Here is a 26,093-nt window from a genome sequence, read left to right on the forward strand (position 1 = left end):
GTGAATCTACTAAGGGTTTGTGTTTATGCGGCTCCTGGGAGACCAGAATTTGATTGCGATGCACCAGTGCAGGTTTACTCTATCCCTTGGACCTTCACATTGACCATGAAACACACAAATTGCATCGGGATTGAATCCAAAAGTCACAATGCCGACTTAAGTACAATAAGAGTGAATCTTCTAAGTGTTTGTGCTTTGAACGACTCCTGGGAGACCAGTATAGGATTCCGATGCACCAATGCAGGTTTACTGTAACCCTTGGACTTTCACATTGACCATGAAACACTGAAAGTGCATGGGGCTTGAATACAAAAATGCAGAATGCCAACTTAGGTACAAGAAGAGTGAATCTTTTATGAGTTTGTGCTTTGAGCGGCTCCTGGCAGATCAGTATTAGAATCCGATGCACCAGTGAAGGTTTACTCTATACCTTAGACCTTCACATTGACCATGAGACACAGAAATAGCTTCGGGATTGAATAAAAAATGCACAATGCCGACTTAAGTACAAGAAGAGTGACTCTCCTAAGTTGTTTTGCTTTGAGCGGCTCCTGGGGGACCAGTATTAGATTCCGATGCACCAGTGCAGGTTCACTGTAACCCTTGCACCTTCACATTGACCATGAAACACAGAAATTGCATCGGGATTATATACAAAATGCACAATGCCGACTTAAGTACATGAAGAGTGATTCTTCTAAGAGTTTGTGTTTTGAGCGGTTCCTGGGAGACCAGAATTAGGTTCCGATGCACAAGTTCAGGTTGACTGTATCCTTTGGACCTTCACATTGACCATGAAACACAGAAATTGCATCGGGATTGAAAACAAAATGCACAATGCCGACTTAAGTACAAGAAGAGTGAATCTTCTAAGAGTTTGTGCATTGAGCTGCTCCTGGGAGACCAGCATTTGATTCCGATGCACCAATTCAGGTTTACTGTAACCCTTGGACCTTTACATTGACCATGAAACACAGAAATTGCATCGGAATTGAATACAAAAGGCACAATGCCGACTTAAGTACAAGAAGAGAGATTCTTCTAAGAGTTTGTGATTTGAGCGGCTATTGGGAGACCAGTACTACATTCCGATGCATCAGTGCAGATTAACTGTATCCCTTGGTCCTTCACATTGACCATGAGACACAGAATTCGCATCGGGATTGAATACAAAAGGCACAATGCCGACTTAAGTAAAAGAAGAGTGAATCTTATAATAGATTGTGCTTTGAGCGGCTCCTGGGAGACCAGTATTATAGTCCGACGCATCGGTGCAGGATTACTGTATCCATTGGACCTTCAAATTGACCATGAAACACACAAACTGCATCGGGATATAATACAAAATGCACAATGCCGACATAAGTACATGAAGAGTGAATCTTCTAAGAATTTGTGTATTGAGCGGTTCCAGGGAGACCAGAATTAGGTTCCGATGCACAAGTGCAGGTTGCCTGTATCCATTGGACCTTCACATTGACCATGAAACACAGAAATTGCATCGGGATTGAAAACAAAATGCACAATGCCGACTTAAGTACAAGAAGAGTGAATCTTCTAAGAAGTTTTGATCTTGATCACCTCCTGGGAGACCTGTATTAGATTCCGATACATCAGTGCAGGTGTACTGTATCCCTTGGACCTTCACATTGACCATGAAACACAGAAATTGCATTGGGATTGAATGCAAAAGGCACAATGCCGACTTAAGTATAATAAGAGTTAATCTTCTAGTATTTTGTGATTTTAGCGGCTCCTGGGAGACCAGAAATAGATTCTGATGCACCAGTGCAAGTTTACTGTAACCCTTGAACGTTCACATTGACCATGAAACACAGAACTTGCATTGGGATTGATTACAAATGGCACAATGCCGACTACTGTACAAGAAGAGTGTATCTATTAAGAGTCTGTGCTGTGAAAGGGTCCTGGGAGACCAGTATTAGATTCCCATGGGCCAGTGCAAGTTTACTATATCCCTTGGACATTCACATAGACCATGAAACACAAAAATTGCATTGGGAATGAATACAAAAGGCACAATGCTGACTTAAGTACAAGAGGAGTAAATCTTCTAAGACATTTTGCTTTGAGCGGCTCCTGGGGGACCAGTATTAGATTCCGATGCACCAGTGCAGGTTTACTTTATCCATTGGACCTTCACATTGACAATGAATCACAGAAATTGCATTGGGAATGAATACAAAAAGCACAATGCCGACTTAAGTACAAGAAGAGTGAAACTTCTAAGAGTTTGTCCTTTAAACGGTTTCCTGGAGACCAGTAATAGATTCCGATGCTCCAGTGCAAGTTAACTGTATCCCTTGGACCTTCACAATGACCATGAAACACTGAAATTGCATTGGGATTTAATACAAAATGCACAATGCCGACTTAAGTACATGAAGAGTGAATCTTCTAAGAATTTGTGTTTTGAGCGGTTCCTGGGAGACCAGAATTAGATTCCGATGCGCAAGTGCAGGATGACTGTATCCTATGGACCTTCACATTGATCATGAAACACAGAAATTGCATCGCGATTGAATGCAAAAGGCACAATGCCGACTTAAGTAGAAGAAGAAGGAATCTTCTAAGAGTTTGCGATTTGAGCAACTCCTGGGAGACCAGTTTTAGATTCCGATGCACCAGTGCAAGTTTACTCTATCCCTTGGACCTTCACATTGACCATGAAACACAGAAATTGCATAGGGATTGAATACAAATGGCACAATGCCGACTTAAGTACTAGAAGAGTGAATCTTCTAAGAAGTTTATTTTTTGTTCAGCTCCTGGGAGACCTGTATTAGATTCTGATGCATCAGTGCAGGTTTACTGTATCCCTTGGACATTCTCACTGACCATGAAACACAGATATTAGATCGCGATTCAATACAAATGGCACAATGCCGACTTAAGTTCAAGAAGAGTGAATCTTCTAAGAGTTAGTGCTTTGAGCGGCTCCTGGGAGACCAGTATTAGATTCCGATGCACCAGTGCAGGTTTACTGTAAGCCTTGGATCTTCACGTTGACCATGAAACACAAAAATTGCATAGGGAATGAATACAAAATGCACAATGCCAACTTAAGTACAAGAAGAGTGAATCTTCAAAGACGTTTTGTTCTTGTTCAGCTCCTGGGAGACCTGTATTAGATTCAGATGTATCAGTGCAGGTGTACTGTATCCCTTGGACCCTCACATTGACCATGAAACACAGAAATTGCTTCGCGATTGAATGCAAAAGGCACAATGCCGACTTAAGTACAAGAAGAGTGAAACGTCTAAGATTTTGTGCTTTAGGCGGCTGCTGAGATTACGGTATGTAATTCAGATGCATCAGTGCAGGTTTACTGTACCCGTTGGACCTTCAGATTGACCATGAAACACACAAACTGTATCGGGATTGAATACAAAATGCACAATGCCGACATAAGTACATGAAGAGTGAATCTTCTAAGAATTTGTGTATTGAGCGGTTCCAGGGAGACCAGAATTAGGTTCCGATGCACAAGTGCAGGTTGCCTGTATCCTTTGGACCTTCACATTGACCATGAAACACAGAAATTGCATCGGGATTGAAAACAAATTGCACAATCCCGACTTAAGTACAAGAAGAGTGAATCTTCTAAGAAGTTTTGTTCTTGTTCACCTCCTGGGAGACCTGTATTAGATTCCGATGCATCAGTGCAGGTGTACTGTATCCCTTGGACCTTCACATTGACCATGAAACACAGAAATTGCATCGGGATTGAATACAAAAGGCACAGTGCCGACATAAGTACAAGAAGAATGAATCTTCTAAGAGTTTGTGATTTGAGCGGCTCCTGCGAGACCAGTATTAGATTCCGATGCACCAGTGTAAGTTTGCTGTATCCTTGTACCTTCACATTGACTATGAAACACAGAAAATGCATCGGGATTGAATACAAAAAGCAAAATGCCGACTTAAGTACAAGAAAAGCGAATCTTCTAAGAGTTTGTGCTTTGAGCGACTCCTGGGAGACCAGTTTTAGATTCCGATGCACCAGTGCAGGTTTCCTGTATCCCTTGGACCTTCACATTGACCATGAATCTCAGTAATTGCATCGGGATTGAATACAAAATCTAAATGCCGTCTTAAGTACAAGAGGAGTGTATCTTTTAAGAGTTTGTGCTTTCAGCTGCTCCTGGGAGACCGGTTTTAGAATCCGTTGCACCAGTGCAGGTCTCCTGTATCCCTTTTACTTTCACTCTGACCATGAGACACAGAAATTGCATCGGGATTGAATACAAAAGACACAATGCCGACTCATGTACAAGAAGAGTGAATCTTCTAAGGGTTTGTGCTGTGTAAGGCTCCTGGTAGACCAGTATTAGATTCCGATGCGCCAGTACCGGTTTGCTATATCCTTTGGACATTCACATTGACCATGAAACACAGAAATTGCATCGGCATTGAATGAGAAAGGCATATTGCGGACTTAAGTACAAGAAGAGTGAATCTTCAAAGGGTTTCTGCTTTGAGCGGCTCCTGGGAGACCAGTATCAGAATCCGAGGCACCACTGCAGGTTTACTCTATCCCTTGGACCTTCACATTGACCATGAAACACAGAAATTGCATCGGGGTTGAATACAAAAGGCACAATGCCGACTGAAGTACAAGAAGAGTGAATCCTCTAAGTGTTTGAGTTTTGAATGGCTCCTGGGAGACCAGAATTTGATTCCGATGCACCAATGCCGGTTTACTGTAACCCTTGGACGTTCACATTGACCTTGAAACACATAAATTGCATCGGGATGGAATACAAAAGGCACAATGCCGACTTAAGTACAAGAAGAGTGAATCTTCTATGAGTTAGTTCTTTGAGCGGCTCCTGGGAGACCAGTATTACATTATGATGCATCAGTGCAGGTGTACTGTATCCCTTGGACCTTCTCATTGACCATGAAACACAGAAATTGCATCGGGATTGAATACAAAAGGCACAACGCCGGCTTAAAAACAGGATGAGTGAATCTTCTAAGTTTTTGTGCCTTGAACGGCTCCTGGGAGACCTGTATTAGATTCTGATGCATCAGTGTATGTTTACCGTATACCTTGGACCTTCACATTGACCATGAAACACAGAAATTGCATCGGGATTGAATACCAATGTCACAATGCCGACGTAAGTACAAGAGGAGTAAATATTCTAAGAGGTAGTGCTTTGAGCGGCCTCTGGGAGACCAGTATTAGATTCCGATGCACCAGTGTAGGTTTACTGTATCCCTTGGCCCTTCACATTGACTGTGAAACACAGAACTAGCATCGGGATTGAATACAAGAATACAATGCCGAGTTAAGTGCATGAAGAGTGAATCTTCTAAGAGTGTGTGGTTTTGATCGGCTCCCGGGAGACCAGATTTAGATTACGATGCACCAGTGCTGGTTCACTGTATCCCTTGGACCTTCACATTGACCATGAAAAACAGAAATTGCATCGGGGTTGAATACAAAAGGTAAAATAACGACTTAAGTACAAGAAGAGTGAATCTTCACAGATTTTGTACTTTGAGCGGCACCTGGGAGACCTGTATTAGATTCCGATGCACCAGTGCAGGTTTACTGTATCCCTTGGACCTTCACATTGACCATGAATCACAAAGACTGCATCGGGATTGAATAGAAAAGTCTAAATGCCGACTTAAGTACAAGAGTGAATCTTCTAAGAGTTTGTGCTTTGAGCTGCTCCTGGAAGACCAGATTTAGAATCAGATGCACCAGTGCACGTCTACTGTATCCCTTGGACTTTCACTCTGACCATGAGACACAGAAATTGCATCGGGATTGAATACAAAAAGCACAATGCCGGCTTAAGTACAAGAAGAGTGAATCTACTAAGGGTTTGTGTTTATGCGGCTCCTGGGAGACCAGAATTTGATTGCGATGCACCAGTGCAGGTTTACTCTATCCCTTGGACCTTCACATTGACCATGAAACACACAAATTGCATCGGGATTGAATACAAAAGTCACAATGCCGACTTAAGTACAAGAAGAGTGAATCTTCTAAGTGTTTGTGCTTTGAACGACTCCTGGGAGACCAGTATAGGATTCCGATGCACCAATGCAGGTTTACTGTAACCCTTGGACTTTCACATTGACCATGAAACACTGAAAGTGCATGGGGCTTGAATACAAAAATGCAGAATGCCAACTTAGGTACAAGAAGAGTGAATCTTTTATGAGTTTGTGCTTTGAGCGGCTCCTGGCAGATCAGTATTAGAATCCGATGCACCAGTGAAGGTTTACTCTTTACCTTAGACCTTCACATTGACCATGAAACACAGAAATAGCTTCGGGATTGAATAAAAAATGCACAATGCCGACTTAAGTACAAGAAGAGTGACTCTCCTAAGATGTTTTGCTTTGAGCGGCTCCTGGGGGACCAGTATTAGATTCCCATGCACCAGTGCAGGTTCACTGTAACCCTTGCACCTTCACATTGACCATGAAACACAGAAATTGCATCGGGATTATATACAAAATGCACAATGCCGACTTAAGTACATGAAGAGTGATTCTTCTAAGAGTTTGTGTTTTGAGCGGTTCCTGGGAGACCAGAATTAGCTTCCGATGCACCAGTGCAGGTATACTGTAACCCTTGGACCTTTACATTGAACATGAGACACAGATATTACATCGGGATTGAATACAGAGAGCTGAATGCCGACTTAAGGACAAGAAGGGTAAATCTTCTAAGAATTAGTGATTTGAGCGGCTCCTGCGAAAACAGTATTAGATTCCGATGCACCAATGTAAGTTTACTGTATCCCTTGGACCTTCACATTGACCATAAAACACAGAAATTGCATCGGGATTGAATACAAAAAGCAAAATGCCGACATAAGTACAAGAAGAGTGAATCTTCTAAGATATTGTGTTTTGAGCGGCTCCCGGGAGAATTGTATTAGATTCCGATGCACCAGTCCAGGTTTACTGTATCCCTTGGACCTTCACATTGACCATGAATCACAGAAATAGCATCGGGATTGAATACAAAAGTTTAAATGCAGACTTAAGCACAAGAAGAGTGAATCTTCTAAGAGTTTGTGCATTGAGCTGCTCCTGGGAGACCAGCATTTGATTCCGATGCACCAATTCAGGTTTACTGTAACCCTTGGACCTTCACATTGACCATATAACACAGAAATTGCATCAGGATTGAATACAAAAGGCACAATGCCGACTTAAGTACAAGAAGAGTGAATCTTCTAAGAGTTTGTGATTTGAGCGGCTCCTGGGAGACCAGTATTAGATTCCGATGCACCAGTGCAGGTTTACTCTATCCCTTGGACCTTTACATTGACCATGAAACACAGAAATTTCATCGGAATTGAATACAAAAGGCACAATGCCGACTTAAGTACAAGAAGAGAGATTCTTCCAAGAGTTTGTGATTTGGGCGGCTATTGGGAGACCAGTACTACATTCCGATGCATCAGTGCAGATTAACTGTATCCCTTGGTCCTTCACATTGACCATGAGACACAGAATTTGCATCGGGATTGAATTCAAAAGGCACAATGCCGACTTAAGTAAAAGAAGAGTGAATCTTATAATAGATTGTGCTTTGAGCGGCTCCTGGGAGACCAGCATTATATTCCGACGCATCAGTGCAGGATTACTGTATCCCTTGGACCTTCAAATTGACCATGAAACACAGAAATTGCATTGGGATTGAATACAAAAGGCACAATACCAACTTCAGTACAGGAAGAGTATATCTTCTAAGAGTTTGTGATTTGGACGGCTCCTGGGAGACCGGTATTAGATTCAGATGCTTCAGTGCTGGTTTCCTGTATCCCTTGGCCCTTCAAATTGACCACGAAACGCATATATTGCATCGGTATTGAATACAAAAGGCGCAATGGCGACATAAGTACAAGATGAGTGAAACTTCTAAGAGTTTGTGATTTGAGCGGTTCCTGGGAGACCAGAATTAGAATCCGATGCACAAGTGCAGGTTTACTGTAACCCTTGCACCTTCACATTGACCATGAAACACAGAAATTGCATTGGGATTGAGTGCAAGAGACACAATGCCGACTTAAGTATAATAAGAGTTAATCTTCTAGTATTTTGTGATTTGAGCGGCTCCTGGGAGACCAGAAATAGATTCCGATGCACCAGTGCAAGTTTACTGTAACCCTTGAACGTTCACATTGACCATGAAACACAGAACTTGCATCGGGATTGAATACAAATGGCACAATGCCGACTAATGTACAAGAAGAGTGTATCTATTAAGAGTCTGTGCTGTGAAAGGGTCCTGGGAGACCAGTATTAGATTCCCATGGGCCAGTGCAAGTTTACTATATCCCTTGGACATTCACATAGACCATGAAACACAGAAATTGCATTGGGAATGAATACAAAAGGCACAATGCTGACTTAAGTACAAGAAGAGTAAATCTTCTAAGACATTTTGCTTTGAGCGGCTCCTGGGTGACCAGTATTAGATTCCGATGTACCAGTGCAGGTTTACTTTATCCATTGGACCTTCACGTTGACCATGAATCACAGAAATTGCTTCGGGATTGAATACAAAAAGCACAATGCCGACTTAAGTACAAGATGAGTGAAACTTCTAAGAGTCTGCCCTTTAAATGGTTTCCTGGAGACCAGTATTAGATTCCAATGCTCCAGTGCAAGTTAACTGTATCCCTTGGACCTTTACATTGACCATGAAACACAGAAATTGCATAGGGATTGAATACAAATGGCACAATGCCGACTTAAGTACATGAAGAGTGAATCTTCTAAGAAGTTTATTTTTTGTTCAGCTCCTGGGAGACCTGTATTAGATTCCGATGCTTCAGTGCAGGTTTACTGTATCCCTTGGACATTCTCACTGACCATGAAACACAGATATTAGATCGCAATTCAATACAAATGGCACAATGCTGACTTAAGTTCAAGAAGAGTGAATCTTCTAAGAGTTAGTGCTTTGAGCGGCTAATGGGAGTCCAGTATTAGATTCCGATGCACCAGTGCAGGTTTACTGTAAGCCTTGGGTCTTCACGTTGACCATGAAACACAGAAATTGCATAGGGAATGAATACAAAATGCACAATGCCAACTGAAGTACAAGAAGAGTGAATCTTCTAAGACGTTTTGTTCTTGTTCAGCTCCTGGGAGACCTGTATTAGATTCAGATGCATCAATGCAGGTGTACTGTATCCCTTGGACCCTCACATTGACCATGAAACACAGAAATTGCTTCGCGATTGAATGCAAAAGGCACAATGCCGACTTAAGTACAAGAAGAGTGAAACGTCTAAGATTTTGTGCTTTAGGCGGCTGCTGGGATTACGGTATGTAATTCAGATGCATCAGTGCAGGTTTACTGTACCCGTTGGACCTTTAAATTGACCATGAAACACACAAACTGCATCGGGATTGAATACAAAATGCACAATGCCGACATAAGTACATGAAGAGTGAATCTTCTAAGAATTTGTGTATTGAGCGGTTCCAGGGAGACCAGATTTAGGTTCCGATGCACAAGTGCAGGTTGACTGTATCCTTTGGACCTTCACATTGACCATGAAACACAGAAATTGCATCGGGACTGAAAACAAAATGCACAATGCCGACTTAAGTACAAGAAGAGTGAATCTTCTAAGAAGTTTTGTTCTTGTTCACCTCCTGGGAGACCTCTATTAGATTCCGATGCATCAGTGCAGGTGTACTGTAGCCCTTGGACCTTCACATTGACCATGAAACACAGAAATTGCATCGGGATTGAATACAAAAAGCACAGTGCCGACATAAGTACAAGAAGAATGAATCTTCTAAGAGGTTGTGATTTGAGCGGCTCCTGCGAGACCAGTATTAGATTCCGATGCACCAGTGTAAGTTTGCTGTATCCTTGTACCTTCACATTGACTATGAAACACAGAAAATGCATCGGGATTGAATACAAAAAGCAAAATGCCGACTTAAGTACAAGAAGTGCGAATCTTCTAAGAGTTTGTGCTCTCAGCTGCTCTTGGGAGACCGGTTTTAGAATCCGTTGCACCAGTGCAGGTCTCCTGTATCCCTTTTACTTTCACTCTGACCATGAGACACAGAAATTGCATCGGGATTGAATACAAAAGACACAATGCCGACTCATGTACAAGAAGAGTGAATCTTCTAAGGGTTTGTGCTGTGTAAGGCTCCTGGGAGACCAGTATTAGATACCGATGCGCCAGTGCCGGTTTGCTATATCCTTTGGACATTCACATTGACCATGAAACACAGAAATTGCATCGGTATTGAATTAGAAAGGCATATTGCGGACTTAAGTACAAGAAGAGTGAATTTTCAAAGGGTTTCTGCTTTGAGCGGCTCCTGGGAGACCAGTATTAGAATCCGAGGCACCACTGCAGGTTTACTCTATCCCTTGGACCTTCACATTGACCATGAAACACAGAAATTTCAACGGGATTGAATACAAAAGGCACAATGCCGACTGAGGTACAAGAAGAGTGAATCCTCTAAGTGTTTGAGTTTTGAATGGCTCCTGGGAGACCATTATTAGATTCCGATGCACCAATGCCGGTTTACTGTAACCCTTGGACGTTCACATTGACCTTGAAACAAATAAATTGCATCGGGATGGAATACAAAAGGCACAATGCCGACTTAAGTACAAGAAGAGTGAATCTTCTATGAGTTAGTCCTTTGAGCGGCTCCTGGGAGACCAGTATTACATTATGATGCATCAGTGCAGGTGTACTGTATCCCTTGAACCTTCTCATTGACCATGAAACACAGAAATTGCATCGGGATTGAATACAAAAGGCACAATGCCGGCTTAAAAACAGGATGAGAGAATCTCCTAAGTTTTTGTGCTTTTGAACGGCTACTGGGAGACCTGTATTAGATTCTGATGCATCAGTGTATGTTTACCATATACCTTGGACCTTCACATTGACCATGAAACACAGAAATTGCATCGGGATTGAATACAAATGTCACAATGCCGTCGTAAGTACAAGAGGAGTAAATATTCTAAGAGGTAGTGCTTTGAGCGGTTCCTGGGAGACCAGTATTAGATTCCGATGCACTATTGTAGGTTTACTGTATCCCTTGGCCCTTCACATTGACTATGAAACACAGAAATAGCATCGGGATTGAATACAAGGAAACAATGCCGAGTTAAGTACATAAGGAGTGAATCTTCTAAGAGTGTGTGGTTTTGATTGGCTCCCGGGAGACCAGATTTAGATTACGATGCACCAGTGCAGGTTCACTGTATCCCTTGGACCTTCACATTGACCATGAAAAACAGAAATTGCATCGGAGTTGAATACAAAAGGCAAAATAACGACTTAAGTACAAGAAGTGTGAATCTTCACAGATTTTGTACTTTGAGCGGCACCTGGGAGACCTGTATTAGATTCCGATGCACCAGTGCAGGTTTACTGTATCCCTTGGACCTTCACATTGACCATGAATCACAAGGACTGCATTGGGATTGAATACAAAAGTCTAAATGCCGCCTTTAGTACAAGAGTGAATCTTCTAAGAGTTTGTGCTTTGAGCTGCTCCTGGGAGACCGGATTTAGAATCCGATGCACCAGTGCACGTCTACTGTATCCCTTGGACTTTCACTCTGACCATGAGACGCAGAAATTGCATCGGGATTGAATACAAAAAGCACAATGCCGGCTTAAGTACAAGAAGAGTGAATCTACTAAGGGTTTGTGTTTAAGCGGCTCCTGGGAGACCAGAATTTGATTGCGATGCACCAGTGCAGGTTTACTCTATCCCTTGGACCTTCACATTGACCATGAAACACACAAATTGCATCGGGATTGAGTACAAAAGTCACAATGCCGACTTAAGTACAAGAAGAGGTTAATCTTCTAAGTGTTTGTGCTTTGAACGACTCCTGGGAGACCAGTATAGGATTCCGATGCACCAATGCAGGTTTACTGTAACCCTTGGACTTTCACATTGACCATGAAACACAGAAATTGCATCGGGATTGAATACCAATGTCACAATGCCGACGTAAGTACAAGAGGAGTAAATATTCTAAGAGGTAGTGCTTTGAGCGGCTCCTGGGAGACCAGTATTAGATTCCGATGCACCAGTGTAGGTTTACTGTATCCCTTGGCCCTTCACATTGACTGTGAAACACAGAACTAGCATCGGGATTGAATACAAGAATACAATGCCGAGTTAAGTGCATGAAGAGTGAATCTTCTAAGAGTGTGTGGTTTTGATCGGCTCCCGGGAGACCAGATTTAGATTACGATGCACCAGTGCTGGTTCACTGTATCCCTTGGACCTTCACATTGACCATGAAAAACAGAAATTGCATCGGGGTTGAATACAAAAGGTAAAATAACGACTTAAGTACAAGAAGAGTGAATCTTCACAGATTTTGTACTTTGAGCGGCACCTGGGAGACCTGTATTAGATTCCGATGCACCAGTGCAGGTTTACTGTATCCCTTGGACCTTCACATTGACCATGAATCACAAAGACTGCATCGGGATTGAATAGAAAAGTCTAAATGCCGACTTAAGTACAAGAGTGAATCTTCTAAGAGTTAGTTCTTTGAGCGGCTCCTGGGAGACCAGTATTACATTATGATGCATCAGTGCAGGTGTACTGTATCCCTTGGACCTTCTCATTGACCATGAAACACAGAAATTGCATCGGGATTGAATACAAAAGGCACAACGCCGGCTTAAAAACAGGATGAGTGAATCTTCTAAGTTTTTGTGCCTTGAACGGCTCCTGGGAGACCTGTATTAGATTCTGATGCATCAGTGTATGTTTACCGTATACCTTGGACCTCCACATTGACCATGAAACACAGAAATTGCATCGGGATTGAATACAAATGTCACAATGCCGACGTAAGTACAAGAGGAGTAAATATTCTAAGAGGTAGTGCTTTGAGCGGCTCCTGGGAGACCAGTATTAGATTCCGATGCACCAGTGTAGGTTTACTGTATCCTTTGGCCCTTCACATTGACTGTGAAACACAGAACTAGCATCGGGATTGAATACAAGAATACAATGCCGAGTTAAGTACATGAAGAGTGAATCTTCTAAGAGTGTGTGGTTTTGATCGGCTCCCGGGAGACCAGATTTAGATTACGATGCACCAGTGCAGGTTCACTGTATCCCTTGGACCTTCACATTGACCATGAAAAACAGAAATTGCACCGGGGTTGAATACAAAAGGTAAAATAACGACTTAAGTACAAGAAGAGTGAATCTTCACAGATTTGGTACTTTGAGCGGCACCTGGGAGACCTGTATTAGATTCCGATGCACCAGTGCAGGTTTACTGTATCTCTTGGACCTTCACATTGACCATGAATCACAAAGACTGCATCGGGATTGAATACAAAAGTCTAAATGCCGACTTAAGTACAAGAGTGAATCTTCTAAGAGTTTGTGCTTTGAGCTGCTCCTGGGAGACCAGATTTAGAATCAGATGCACCAGTGCACGTCTACTGTATCCCTTGGACTTTCACTCTGACCATGAGACACAGAAATTGCATCGGGATTGAATACAAAAAGCACAATGCCGGCTTAAGTACAAGAAGAGTGAATCTACTAAGGGTTTGTGTTTATGCGGCTCCTGGGAGACCAGAATTTGATTGCGATGCACCAGTGCAGGTTTACTCTATCCCTTGGACCTTCACATTGACCATGAAACACACAAATTGCATCGGGATTGAATCCAAAAGTCACAATGCCGACTTAAGTACAATAAGAGTGAATCTTCTAAGTGTTTGTGCTTTGAACGACTCCTGGGAGACCAGTATAGGATTCCGATGCACCAATGCAGGTTTACTGTAACCCTTGGACTTTCACATTGACCATGAAACACTGAAAGTGCATGGGGCTTGAATACAAAAATGCAGAATGCCAACTTAGGTACAAGAAGAGTGAATCTTTTATGAGTTTGTGCTTTGAGCGGCTCCTGGCAGATCAGTATTAGAATCCGATGCACCAGTGAAGGTTTACTCTATACCTTAGACCTTCACATTGACCATGAGACACAGAAATAGCTTCGGGATTGAATAAAAAATGCACAATGCCGACTTAAGTACAAGAAGAGTGACTCTCCTAAGTTGTTTTGCTTTGAGCGGCTCCTGGGGGACCAGTATTAGATTCCGATGCACCAGTGCAGGTTCACTGTAACCCTTGCACCTTCACATTGACCATGAAACACAGAAATTGCATCGGGATTATATACAAAATGCACAATGCCGACTTAAGTACATGAAGAGTGATTCTTCTAAGAGTTTGTGTTTTGAGCGGTTCCTGGGAGACCAGAATTAGGTTCCGATGCACAAGTTCAGGTTGACTGTATCCTTTGGACCTTCACATTGACCATGAAACACAGAAATTGCATCGGGATTGAAAACAAAATGCACAATGCCGACTTAAGTACAAGAAGAGTGAATCTTCTAAGAGTTTGTGCATTGAGCTGCTCCTGGGAGACCAGCATTTGATTCCGATGCACCAATTCAGGTTTACTGTAACCCTTGGACCTTTACATTGACCATGAAACACAGAAATTGCATCGGAATTGAATACAAAAGGCACAATGCCGACTTAAGTACAAGAAGAGAGATTCTTCTAAGAGTCTGTGATTTGAGCGGCTATTGGGAGACCAGTACTACATTCCGATGCATCAGTGCAGATTAACTGTATCCCTTGGTCCTTCACATTGACCATGAGACACAGAATTCGCATCGGGATTGAATACAAAAGGCACAATGCCGACTTAAGTAAAAGAAGAGTGAATCTTATAATAGATTGTGCTTTGAGCGGCTCCTGGGAGACCAGTATTATAGTCCGACGCATCGGTGCAGGATTACTGTATCCATTGGACCTTCAAATTGACCATGAAACACACAAACTGCATCGGGATATAATACAAAATGCACAATGCCGACATAAGTACATGAAGAGTGAATCTTCTAAGAATTTGTGTATTGAGCGGTTCCAGGGAGACCAGAATTAGGTTCCGATGCACAAGTGCAGGTTGCCTGTATCCATTGGACCTTCACATTGACCATGAAACACAGAAATTGCATCGGGATTGAAAACAAAATGCACAATGCCGACTTAAGTACAAGAAGAGTGAATCTTCTAAGAAGTTTTGATCTTGATCACCTCCTGGGAGACCTGTATTAGATTCCGATACATCAGTGCAGGTGTACTGTATCCCTTGGACCTTCACATTGACCATGAAACACAGAAATTGCATTGGGATTGAATGCAAAAGGCACAATGCCGACTTAAGTATAATAAGAGTTAATCTTCTAGTATTTTGTGATTTTAGCGGCTCCTGGGAGACCAGAAATAGATTCTGATGCACCAGTGCAAGTTTACTGTAACCCTTGAACGTTCACATTGACCATGAAACACAGAACTTGCATTGGGATTGAATACAAATGGCACAATGCCGACTACTGTACAAGAAGAGTGTATCTATTAAGAGTCTGTGCTGTGAAAGGGTCCTGGGAGACCAGTATTAGATTCCCATGGGCCAGTGCAAGTTTACTATATCCCTTGGACATTCACATAGACCATGAAACACAAAAATTGCATTGGGAATGAATACAAAAGGCACAATGCTGACTTAAGTACAAGAGGAGTAAATCTTCTAAGACATTTTGCTTTGAGCGGCTCCTGGGGGACCAGTATTAGATTCCGATGCACCAGTGCAGGTTTACTTTATCCATTGGACCTTCACATTGACAATGAATCACAGAAATTGCATTGGGAATGAATACAAAAAGCACAATGCCGACTTAAGTACAAGAAGAGTGAAACTTCTAAGAGTTTGTCCTTTAAACGGTTTCCTGGAGACCAGTAATAGATTCCGATGCTCCAGTGCAAGTTAACTGTATCCCTTGGACCTTCACAATGACCATGAAACACTGAAATTGCATTGGGATTTAATACAAAATGCACAATGCCGACTTAAGTACATGAAGAGTGAATCTTCTAAGAATTTGTGTTTTGAGCGGTTCCTGGGAGACCAGAATTAGATTCCGATGCGCAAGTGCAGGATGACTGTATCCTATGGACCTTCACATTGATCATGAAACACAGAAATTGCATCGCGATTGAATGCAAAAGGCACAATGCCGACTTAAGTAGAAGAAGAAGGAATCTTCTAAGAGTTTGCGATTTGAGCAACTCCTGGGAGACCAGTTTTAGATTCCGATGCACCAGTGCAAGTTTACTCTATCCCTTGGACCTTCACATTGACCATGAAACACAGAAATTGCATAGGGATTGAATACAAATGGCACAATGCCGACTTAAGTACTAGAAGAGTGAATCTTCTAAGAAGTTTATTTTTTGTTCAGCTCCTGGGAGACCTGTATTAGATTCTGATGCATCAGTGCAGGTTTACTGTATCCCTTGGACATTCTCACTGACCATGAAACACAGATATTAGATCGCGATTCAATACAAATGGCACAATGCCGACTTAAGTTCAAGAAGAGTGAATCTTCTAAGAGTTAGTGCTTTGAGCGGCTCCTGGGAGACCAGTATTAGATTCCGATGCACCAGTGCAGGTTTACTGTAAGCCTTGGATCTTCACGTTGACCATGAAACACAAAAATTGCATAGGGAATGAATACAAAATGCACAATGCCAACTTAAGTACAAGAAGAGTGAATCTTCAAAGACGTTTTGTTCTTGTTCAGCTCCTGGGAGACCTGTATTAGATTCAGATGTATCAGTGCAGGTGTACTGTATCCCTTGGACCCTCACATTGACCATGAAACACAGAAATTGCTTCGCGATTGAATGCAAAAGGCACAATGCCGACTTAAGTACAAGAAGAGTGAAACGTCTAAGATTTTGTGCTTTAGGCGGCTGCTGAGATTACGGTATGTAATTCAGATGCATCAGTGCAGGTTTACTGTACCCGTTGGACCTTCAGATTGACCATGAAACACACAAACTGTATCGGGATTGAATACAAAATGCACAATGCCGACATAAGTACATGAAGAGTGAATCTTCTAAGAATTTGTGTATTGAGCGGTTCCAGGGAGACCAGAATTAGGTTCCGATGCACAAGTGCAGGTTGCCTGTATCCTTTGGACCTTCACATTGACCATGAAACACAGAAATTGCATCGGGATTGAAAACAAATTGCACAATCCCGACTTAAGTACAAGAAGAGTGAATCTTCTAAGAAGTTTTGTTCTTGTTCACCTCCTGGGAGACCTGTATTAGATTCCGATGCATCAGTGCAGGTGTACTGTATCCCTTGGACCTTCACATTGACCATGAAACACAGAAATTGCATCGGGATTGAATACAAAAGGCACAGTGCCGACATAAGTACAAGAAGAATGAATCTTCTAAGAGTTTGTGATTTGAGCGGTTCCTGCGAGACCAGTATTAGATTCCGATGCACCAGTGTAAGTTTGCTGTATCCTTGTACCTTCACATTGACTATGAAACACAGAAAATGCATCGGGATTGAATACAAAAAGCAAAATGCCGACTTAAGTACAAGAAAAGCGAATCTTCTAAGAGTTTGTGCTTTGAGCGACTCCTGGGAGACCAGTTTTAGATTCCGATGCACCAGTGCAGGTTTCCTGTATCCCTTGGACCTTCACATTGACCATGAATCTCAGTAATTGCATCGGGATTGAATACAAAATCTAAATGCCGTCTTAAGTACAAGAGGAGTGTATCTTTTAAGAGTTTGTGCTTTCAGCTGCTCCTGGGAGACCGGTTTTAGAATCCGTTGCACCAGTGCAGGTCTCCTGTATCCCTTTTACTTTCACTCTGACCATGAGACACAGAAATTGCATCGGGATTGAATACAAAAGACACAATGCCGACTCATGTACAAGAAGAGTGAATCTTCTAAGGGTTTGTGCTGTGTAAGGCTCCTGGTAGACCAGTATTAGATTCCGATGCGCCAGTGCCGGTTTGCTATATCCTTTGGACATTCACATTGACCATGAAACACAGAAATTGCATCGGCATTGAATGAGAAAGGCATATTGCGGACTTAAGTACAAGAAGAGTGAATCTTCAAAGGGTTTCTGCTTTGAGCGGCTCCTGGGAGACCAGTATCAGAATCCGAGGCACCACTGCAGGTTTACTCTATCCCTTGGACCTTCACATTGACCATGAAACACAGAAATTGCATCGGGGTTGAATACAAAAGGCACAATGCCGACTGAAGTACAAGAAGAGTGAATCCTCTAAGTGTTTGAGTTTTGAATGGCTCCTGGGAGACCAGAATTTGATTCCGATGCACCAATGCCGGTTTACTGTAACCCTTGGACGTTCACATTGACCTTGAAACACATAAATTGCATCGGGATGGAATACAAAAGGCACAATGCCGACTTAAGTACAAGAAGAGTGAATCTTCTATGAGTTAGTTCTTTGAGCGGCTCCTGGGAGACCAGTATTACATTATGATGCATCAGTGCAGGTGTACTGTATCCCTTGGACCTTCTCATTGACCATGAAACACAGAAATTGCATCGGGATTGAATACAAAAGGCACAACGCCGGCTTAAAAACAGGATGAGTGAATCTTCTAAGTTTTTGTGCCTTGAACGGCTCCTGGGAGACCTGTATTAGATTCTGATGCATCAGTGTATGTTTACCGTATACCTTGGACCTTCACATTGACCATGAAACACAGAAATTGCATCGGGATTGAATACCAATGTCACAATGCCGACGTAAGTACAAGAGGAGTAAATATTCTAAGAGGTAGTGCTTTGAGCGGCTCCTGGGAGACCAGTATTAGATTCCGATGCACCAGTGTAGGTTTACTGTATCCCTTGGCCCTTCACATTGACTGTGAAACACAGAACTAGCATCGGGATTGAATACAAGAATACAATGCCGAGTTAAGTGCATGAAGAGTGAATCTTCTAAGAGTGTGTGGTTTTGATCGGCTCCCGGGAGACCAGATTTAGATTACGATGCACCAGTGCTGGTTCACTGTATCCCTTGGACCTTCACATTGACCATGAAAAACAGAAATAGCATCGGGGTTGAATACAAAAAGTAAAATAACGACTTAAGTACAAGAAGAGTGAATCTTCACAGATTTTGTACTTTGAGCGGCACCTGGGAGACCTGTATTAGATTCCGATGCACCAGTGCAGGTTTACTGTATCCCTTGGACCTTCACATTGACCATGAATCACAAAGACTGCATCGGGATTGAATAGAAAAGTCTAAATGCCGACTTAAGTACAAGAGTGAATCTTCTAAGAGTTTGTGCTTTGAGCTGCTCCTGGAAGACCAGATTTAGAATCAGATGCACCAGTGCACGTCTACTGTATCCCTTGGACTTTCACTCTGACCATGAGACACAGAAATTGCATCGGGATTGAATACAAAAAGCACAATGCCGGCTTAAGTACAAGAAGAGTGAATCTACTAAGGGTTTGTGTTTATGCGGCTCCTGGGAGACCAGAATTTGATTGCGATGCACCAGTGCAGGTTTACTCTATCCCTTGGACCTTCACATTGACCATGAAACACACAAATTGCATCGGGATTGAATACAAAAGTCACAATGCCGACTTAAGTACAAGAAGAGTGAATCTTCTAAGTGTTTGTGCTTTGAACGACTCCTGGGAGACCAGTATAGGATTCCGATGCACCAATGCAGGTTTACTGTAACCCTTGGACTTTCACATTGACCATGAAACACTGAAAGTGCATGGGGCTTGAATACAAAAATGCAGAATGCCAACTTAGGTACAAGAAGAGTGAATCTTTTATGAGTTTGTGCTTTGAGCGGCTCCTGGCAGATCAGTATTAGAATCCGATGCACCAGTGAAGGTTTACTCTTTACCTTAGACCTTCACATTGACCATGAAACACAGAAATAGCTTCGGGATTGAATAAAAAATGCACAATGCCGACTTAAGTACAAGAAGAGTGACTCTCCTAAGATGTTTTGCTTTGAGCGGCTCCTGGGGGACCAGTATTAGATTCCCATGCACCAGTGCAGGTTCACTGTAACCCTTGCACCTTCACATTGACCATGAAACACAGAAATTGCATCGGGATTATATACAAAATGCACAATGCCGACTTAAGTACATGAAGAGTGATTCTTCTAAGAGTTTGTGTTTTGAGCGGTTCCTGGGAGACCAGAATTAGCTTCCGATGCACCAGTGCAGGTATACTGTAACCCTTGGACCTTTACATTGAACATGAGACACAGATATTACATCGGGATTGAATACAGAGAGCTGAATGCCGACTTAAGGACAAGAAGGGTAAATCTTCTAAGAATTAGTGATTTGAGCGGCTCCTGCGAAAACAGTATTAGATTCCGATGCACCAATGTAAGTTTACTGTATCCCTTGGACCTTCACATTGACCATAAAACACAGAAATTGCATCGGGATTGAATACAAAAAGCAAAATGCCGACATAAGTACAAGAAGAGTGAATCTTCTAAGATATTGTGTTTTGAGCGGCTCCCGGGAGAATTGTATTAGATTCCGATGCACCAGTCCAGGTTTACTGTATCCCTTGGACCTTCACATTGACCATGAATCACAGAAATAGCATCGGGATTGAATACAAAAGTTTAAATGCAGACTTAAGCACAAGAAGAGTGAATCTTCTAAGAGTTTGTGCATTGAGCTGCTCCTGGGAGACCAGCATTTGATTCCGATGCACCAATTCAGGTTTACTGTAACCCTTGGACCTTCACATTGACCATATAACACAGAAATTGCATCAGGATTGAATACAAAAGGCACAATGCCGACTTAAGTACAAGAAGAGTGAATCTTCTAAGAGTTTGTGATTTGAGCGGCTCCTGGGAGACCAGTATTAGATTCCGATGCACCAGTGCAGGTTTACTCTATCCCTTGGACCTTTACATTGACCATGAAACACAGAAATTTCATCGGAATTGAATACAAAAGGCACAATGCCGACTTAAGTACAAGAAGAGAGATTCTTCCAAGAGTTTGTGATTTGGGCGGCTATTGGGAGACCAGTACTACATTCCGATGCATCAGTGCAGATTAACTGTATCCCTTGGTCCTTCACATTGACCATGAGACACAGAATTTGCATCGGGATTGAATTCAAAAGGCACAATGCCGACTTAAGTAAAAGAAGAGTGAATCTTATAATAGATTGTGCTTTGAGCGGCTCCTGGGAGACCAGCATTATATTCCGACGCATCAGTGCAGGATTACTGTATCCCTTGGACCTTCAAATTGACCATGAAACACAGAAATTGCATTGGGATTGAATACAAAAGGCACAATACCAACTTCAGTACAGGAAGAGTATATCTTCTAAGAGTTTGTGATTTGGACGGCTCCTGGGAGACCGGTATTAGATTCAGATGCTTCAGTGCTGGTTTCCTGTATCCCTTGGCCCTTCAAATTGACCACGAAACGCAGATATTGCATCGGTATTGAATACAAAAGGCGCAATGGCGACATAAGTACAAGATGAGTGAAACTTCTAAGAGTTTGTGATTTGAGCGGTTCCTGGGAGACCAGAATTAGAATCCGATGCACAAGTGCAGGTTTACTGTAACCCTTGCACCTTCACATTGACCATGAAACACAGAAATTGCATTGGGATTGAGTGCAAGAGACACAATGCCGACTTAAGTATAATAAGAGTTAATCTTCTAGTATTTTGTGATTTGAGCGGCTCCTGGGAGACCAGAAATAGATTCCGATGCACCAGTGCAAGTTTACTGTAACCCTTGAACGTTCACATTGACCATGAAACACAGAACTTGCATCGGGATTGAATACAAATGGCACAATGCCGACTAATGTACAAGAAGAGTGTATCTATTAAGAGTCTGTGCTGTGAAAGGGTCCTGGGAGACCAGTATTAGATTCCCATGGGCCAGTGCAAGTTTACTATATCCCTTGGACATTCACATAGACCATGAAACACAGAAATTGCATTGGGAATGAATACAAAAGGCACAATGCTGACTTAAGTACAAGAAGAGTAAATCTTCTAAGACATTTTGCTTTGAGCGGCTCCTGGGTGACCAGTATTAGATTCCGATGTACCAGTGCAGGTTTACTTTATCCATTGGACCTTCACGTTGACCATGAATCACAGAAATTGCTTCGGGATTGAATACAAAAAGCACAATGCCGACTTAAGTACAAGATGAGTGAAACTTCTAAGAGTCTGCCCTTTAAATGGTTTCCTGGAGACCAGTATTAGATTCCAATGCTCCAGTGCAAGTTAACTGTATCCCTTGGACCTTTACATTGACCATGAAACACAGAAATTGCATAGGGATTGAATACAAATGGCACAATGCCGACTTAAGTACATGAAGAGTGAATCTTCTAAGAAGTTTATTTTTTGTTCAGCTCCTGGGAGACCTGTATTAGATTCCGATGCATCAGTGCAGGTTTACTGTATCCCTTGGACATTCTCACTGACCATGAAACACAGATATTAGATCGCGATTCAATACAAATGGCACAATGCTGACTTAAGTTCAAGAAGAGTGAATCTTCTAAGAGTTAGTGCTTTGAGCGGCTAATGGGAGTCCAGTATTAGATTCCGATGCACCAGTGCAGGTTTACTGTAAGCCTTGGGTCTTCACGTTGATCATGAAACACAGAAATTGCATAGGGAATGAATACAAAATGCACAATGCCAACTGAAGTACAAGAAGAGTGAATCTTCTAAGACGTTTTGTTCTTGTTCAGCTCCTGGGAGACCTGTATTAGATTCAGATGCATCAATGCAGGTGTACTGTATCCCTTGGACCCTCACATTGACCATGAAACACAGAAATTGCTTCGCGATTGAATGCAAAAGGCACAATGCCGACTTAAGTACAAGAAGAGTGAAACGTCTAAGATTTTGTGCTTTAGGCGGCTGCTGGGATTACGGTATGTAATTCAGATGCATCAGTGCAGGTTTACTGTACCCGTTGGACCTTTAAATTGACCATGAAACACACAAACTGCATCGGGATTGAATACAAAATGCACAATGCCGACATAAGTACATGAAGAGTGAATCTTCTAAGAATTTGTGTATTGAGCGGTTCCAGGGAGACCAGATTTAGGTTCCGATGCACAAGTGCAGGTTGACTGTATCCTTTGGACCTTCACATTGACCATGAAACACAGAAATTGCATCGGGACTGAAAACAAAATGCACAATGCCGACTTAAGTACAAGAAGAGTGAATCTTCTAAGAAGTTTTGTTCTTGTTCACCTCCTGGGAGACCTCTATTAGATTCCGATGCATCAGTGCAGGTGTACTGTAGCCCTTGGACCTTCACATTGACCATGAAACACAGAAATTGCATCGGGATTGAATACAAAAAGCACAGTGCCGACATAAGTACAAGAAGAATGAATCTTCTAAGAGTTTGTGATTTGAGCGGCTCCTGCGAGACCAGTATTAGATTCCGATGCACCAGTGTAAGTTTGCTGTATCCTTGTACCTTCACATTGACTATGAAACACAGAAAATGCATCGGGATTGAATACAAAAAGCAAAATGCCGACTTAAGTACAAGAAGTGCGAATCTTCTAAGAGTTTGTGCTCTCAGCTGCTCTTGGGAGACCGGTTTTAGAATCCGTTGCACCAGTGCAGGTCTCCTGTATCCCTTTTACTTTCACTCTGACCATGAGACACAGAAATTGCATCGGGATTGAATACAAAAGACACAATGCCGACTCATGTACAAGAAGAGTGAATCTTCTAAGGGTTTGTGCTGTGTAAGGCTCCTGGGAGACCAGTATTAGATTCCGATGCGCCAGTGCCGGTTTGCTATATCCTTTGGACATTCACATTGACCATGAAACACAGAAATTGCATCGGTATTGAATTAGAAAGGCATATTGCGGACTTAAGTACAAGAAGAGTGAATTTTCAAAGGGTTTCTGCTTTGAGCGGCTCCTGGGAGACCAGTATTAGAATCCGAGGCACCACTGCAGGTTTACTCTATCCCTTGGACCTTCACATTGACCATGAAACACAGAAATTTCAACGGGATTGAATACAAAAGGCACAATGCCGACTGAGGTACAAGAAGAGTGAATCCTCTAAGTGTTTGAGTTTTGAATGGCTCCTGGGAGACCATTATTAGATTCCGATGCACCAATGCCGGTTTACTGTAACCCTTGGACGTTCACATTGACCTTGAAACAAATAAATTGCATCGGGATGGAATACAAAAGGCACAATGCCGACTTAAGTACAAGAAGAGTGAATCTTCTATGAGTTAGTCCTTTGAGCGGCTCCTGGGAGACCAGTATTACATTATGATGCATCAGTGCAGGTGTACTGTATCCCTTGAACCTTCTCATTGACCATGAAACACAGAAATTGCATCGGGATTGAATACAAAAGGCACAATGCCGGCTTAAAAACAGGATGAGAGAATCTCCTAAGTTTTTGTGCTTTTGAACGGCTACTGGGAGACCTGTATTAGATTCTGATGCATCAGTGTATGTTTACCATATACCTTGGACCTTCACATTGACCATGAAACACAGAAATTGCATCGGGATTGAATACAAATGTCACAATGCCGTCGTAAGTACAAGAGGAGTAAATATTCTAAGAGGTAGTGCTTTGAGCGGTTCCTGGGAGACCAGTATTAGATTCCGATGCACTATTGTAGGTTTACTGTATCCCTTGGCCCTTCACATTGACTATGAAACACAGAAATAGCATCGGGATTGAATACAAGGAAACAATGCCGAGTTAAGTACATAAGGAGTGAATCTTCTAAGAGTGTGTGGTTTTGATTGGCTCCCGGGAGACCAGATTTAGATTACGATGCACCAGTGCAGGTTCACTGTATCCCTTGGACCTTCACATTGACCATGAAAAACAGAAATTGCATCGGAGTTGAATACAAAAGGCAAAATAACGACTTAAGTACAAGAAGTGTGAATCTTCACAGATTTTGTACTTTGAGCGGCACCTGGGAGACCTGTATTAGATTCCGATGCACCAGTGCAGGTTTACTGTATCCCTTGGACCTTCACATTGACCATGAATCACAAGGACTGCATTGGGATTGAATACAAAAGTCTAAATGCCGCCTTATTACAAGAGTGAATCTTCTAAGAGTTTGTGCTTTGAGCTGCTCCTGGGAGACCGGATTTAGAATCCGATGCACCAGTGCACGTCTACTGTATCCCTTGGACTTTCACTCTGACCATGAGACGCAGAAATTGCATCGGGATTGAATACAAAAAGCACAATGCCGGCTTAAGTACAAGAAGAGTGAATCTACTAAGGGTTTGTGTTTAAGCGGCTCCTGGGAGACCAGAATTTGATTGCGATGCACCAGTGCAGGTTTACTCTATCCCTTGGACCTTCACATTGACCATGAAACACACAAATTGCATCGGGATTGAGTACAAAAGTCACAATGCCGACTTAAGTACAAGAAGAGGTTAATCTTCTAAGTGTTTGTGCTTTGAACGACTCCTGGGAGACCAGTATAGGATTCCGATGCACCAATGCAGGTTTACTGTAACCCTTGGACTTTCACATTGACCATGAAACACAGAAAGTGCATGGGGCTTGAATACAAAAATGCAGAATGCCAACTTAAGTACAAGAAGAGTGAATCTTTTATGAGTTTGTGCTTTGAGCGGCTCCTGGCAGATCAGTATTAGAATCCGATGCACCAGTGAAGGTTTACTCTATACCTTAGACCTTTACATTGACCATGAAACACAGAAATTGCTTCGGGATTGAATAAAAAATGCACGATGCCGACTTAAGTACAAGAAGAGTGACTCTCCTAAGAAGTTTTGCTTTGAGCGGCTCCTGGGGGATTAGTATTAGATTCCGATGCACCAGTGCAGGTTCACTGTAACCCTTGCACCTTCACATTGACCATGAAACACAGAAATTGGATCGGGATTGAATACAAAAGGCACAATGCCGACTTACGTACAAGAAGAGTGAATCTTCTAAGTGTTTGTGCCTTTGAGCGGCTCCTAGGAAACCAATTTTAGATTCCGATGCACCAGTGCAGGTTTACTGTATCACTTGGACTTCTCATTGAGCATGAAACAAAGAAATTTCATCGG

This window comes from Schistocerca piceifrons, chromosome X, assembly GCF_021461385.2.
Source record: "Schistocerca piceifrons isolate TAMUIC-IGC-003096 chromosome X, iqSchPice1.1, whole genome shotgun sequence".
NCBI lineage: Eukaryota > Metazoa > Arthropoda > Insecta > Orthoptera > Acrididae > Schistocerca > Schistocerca piceifrons.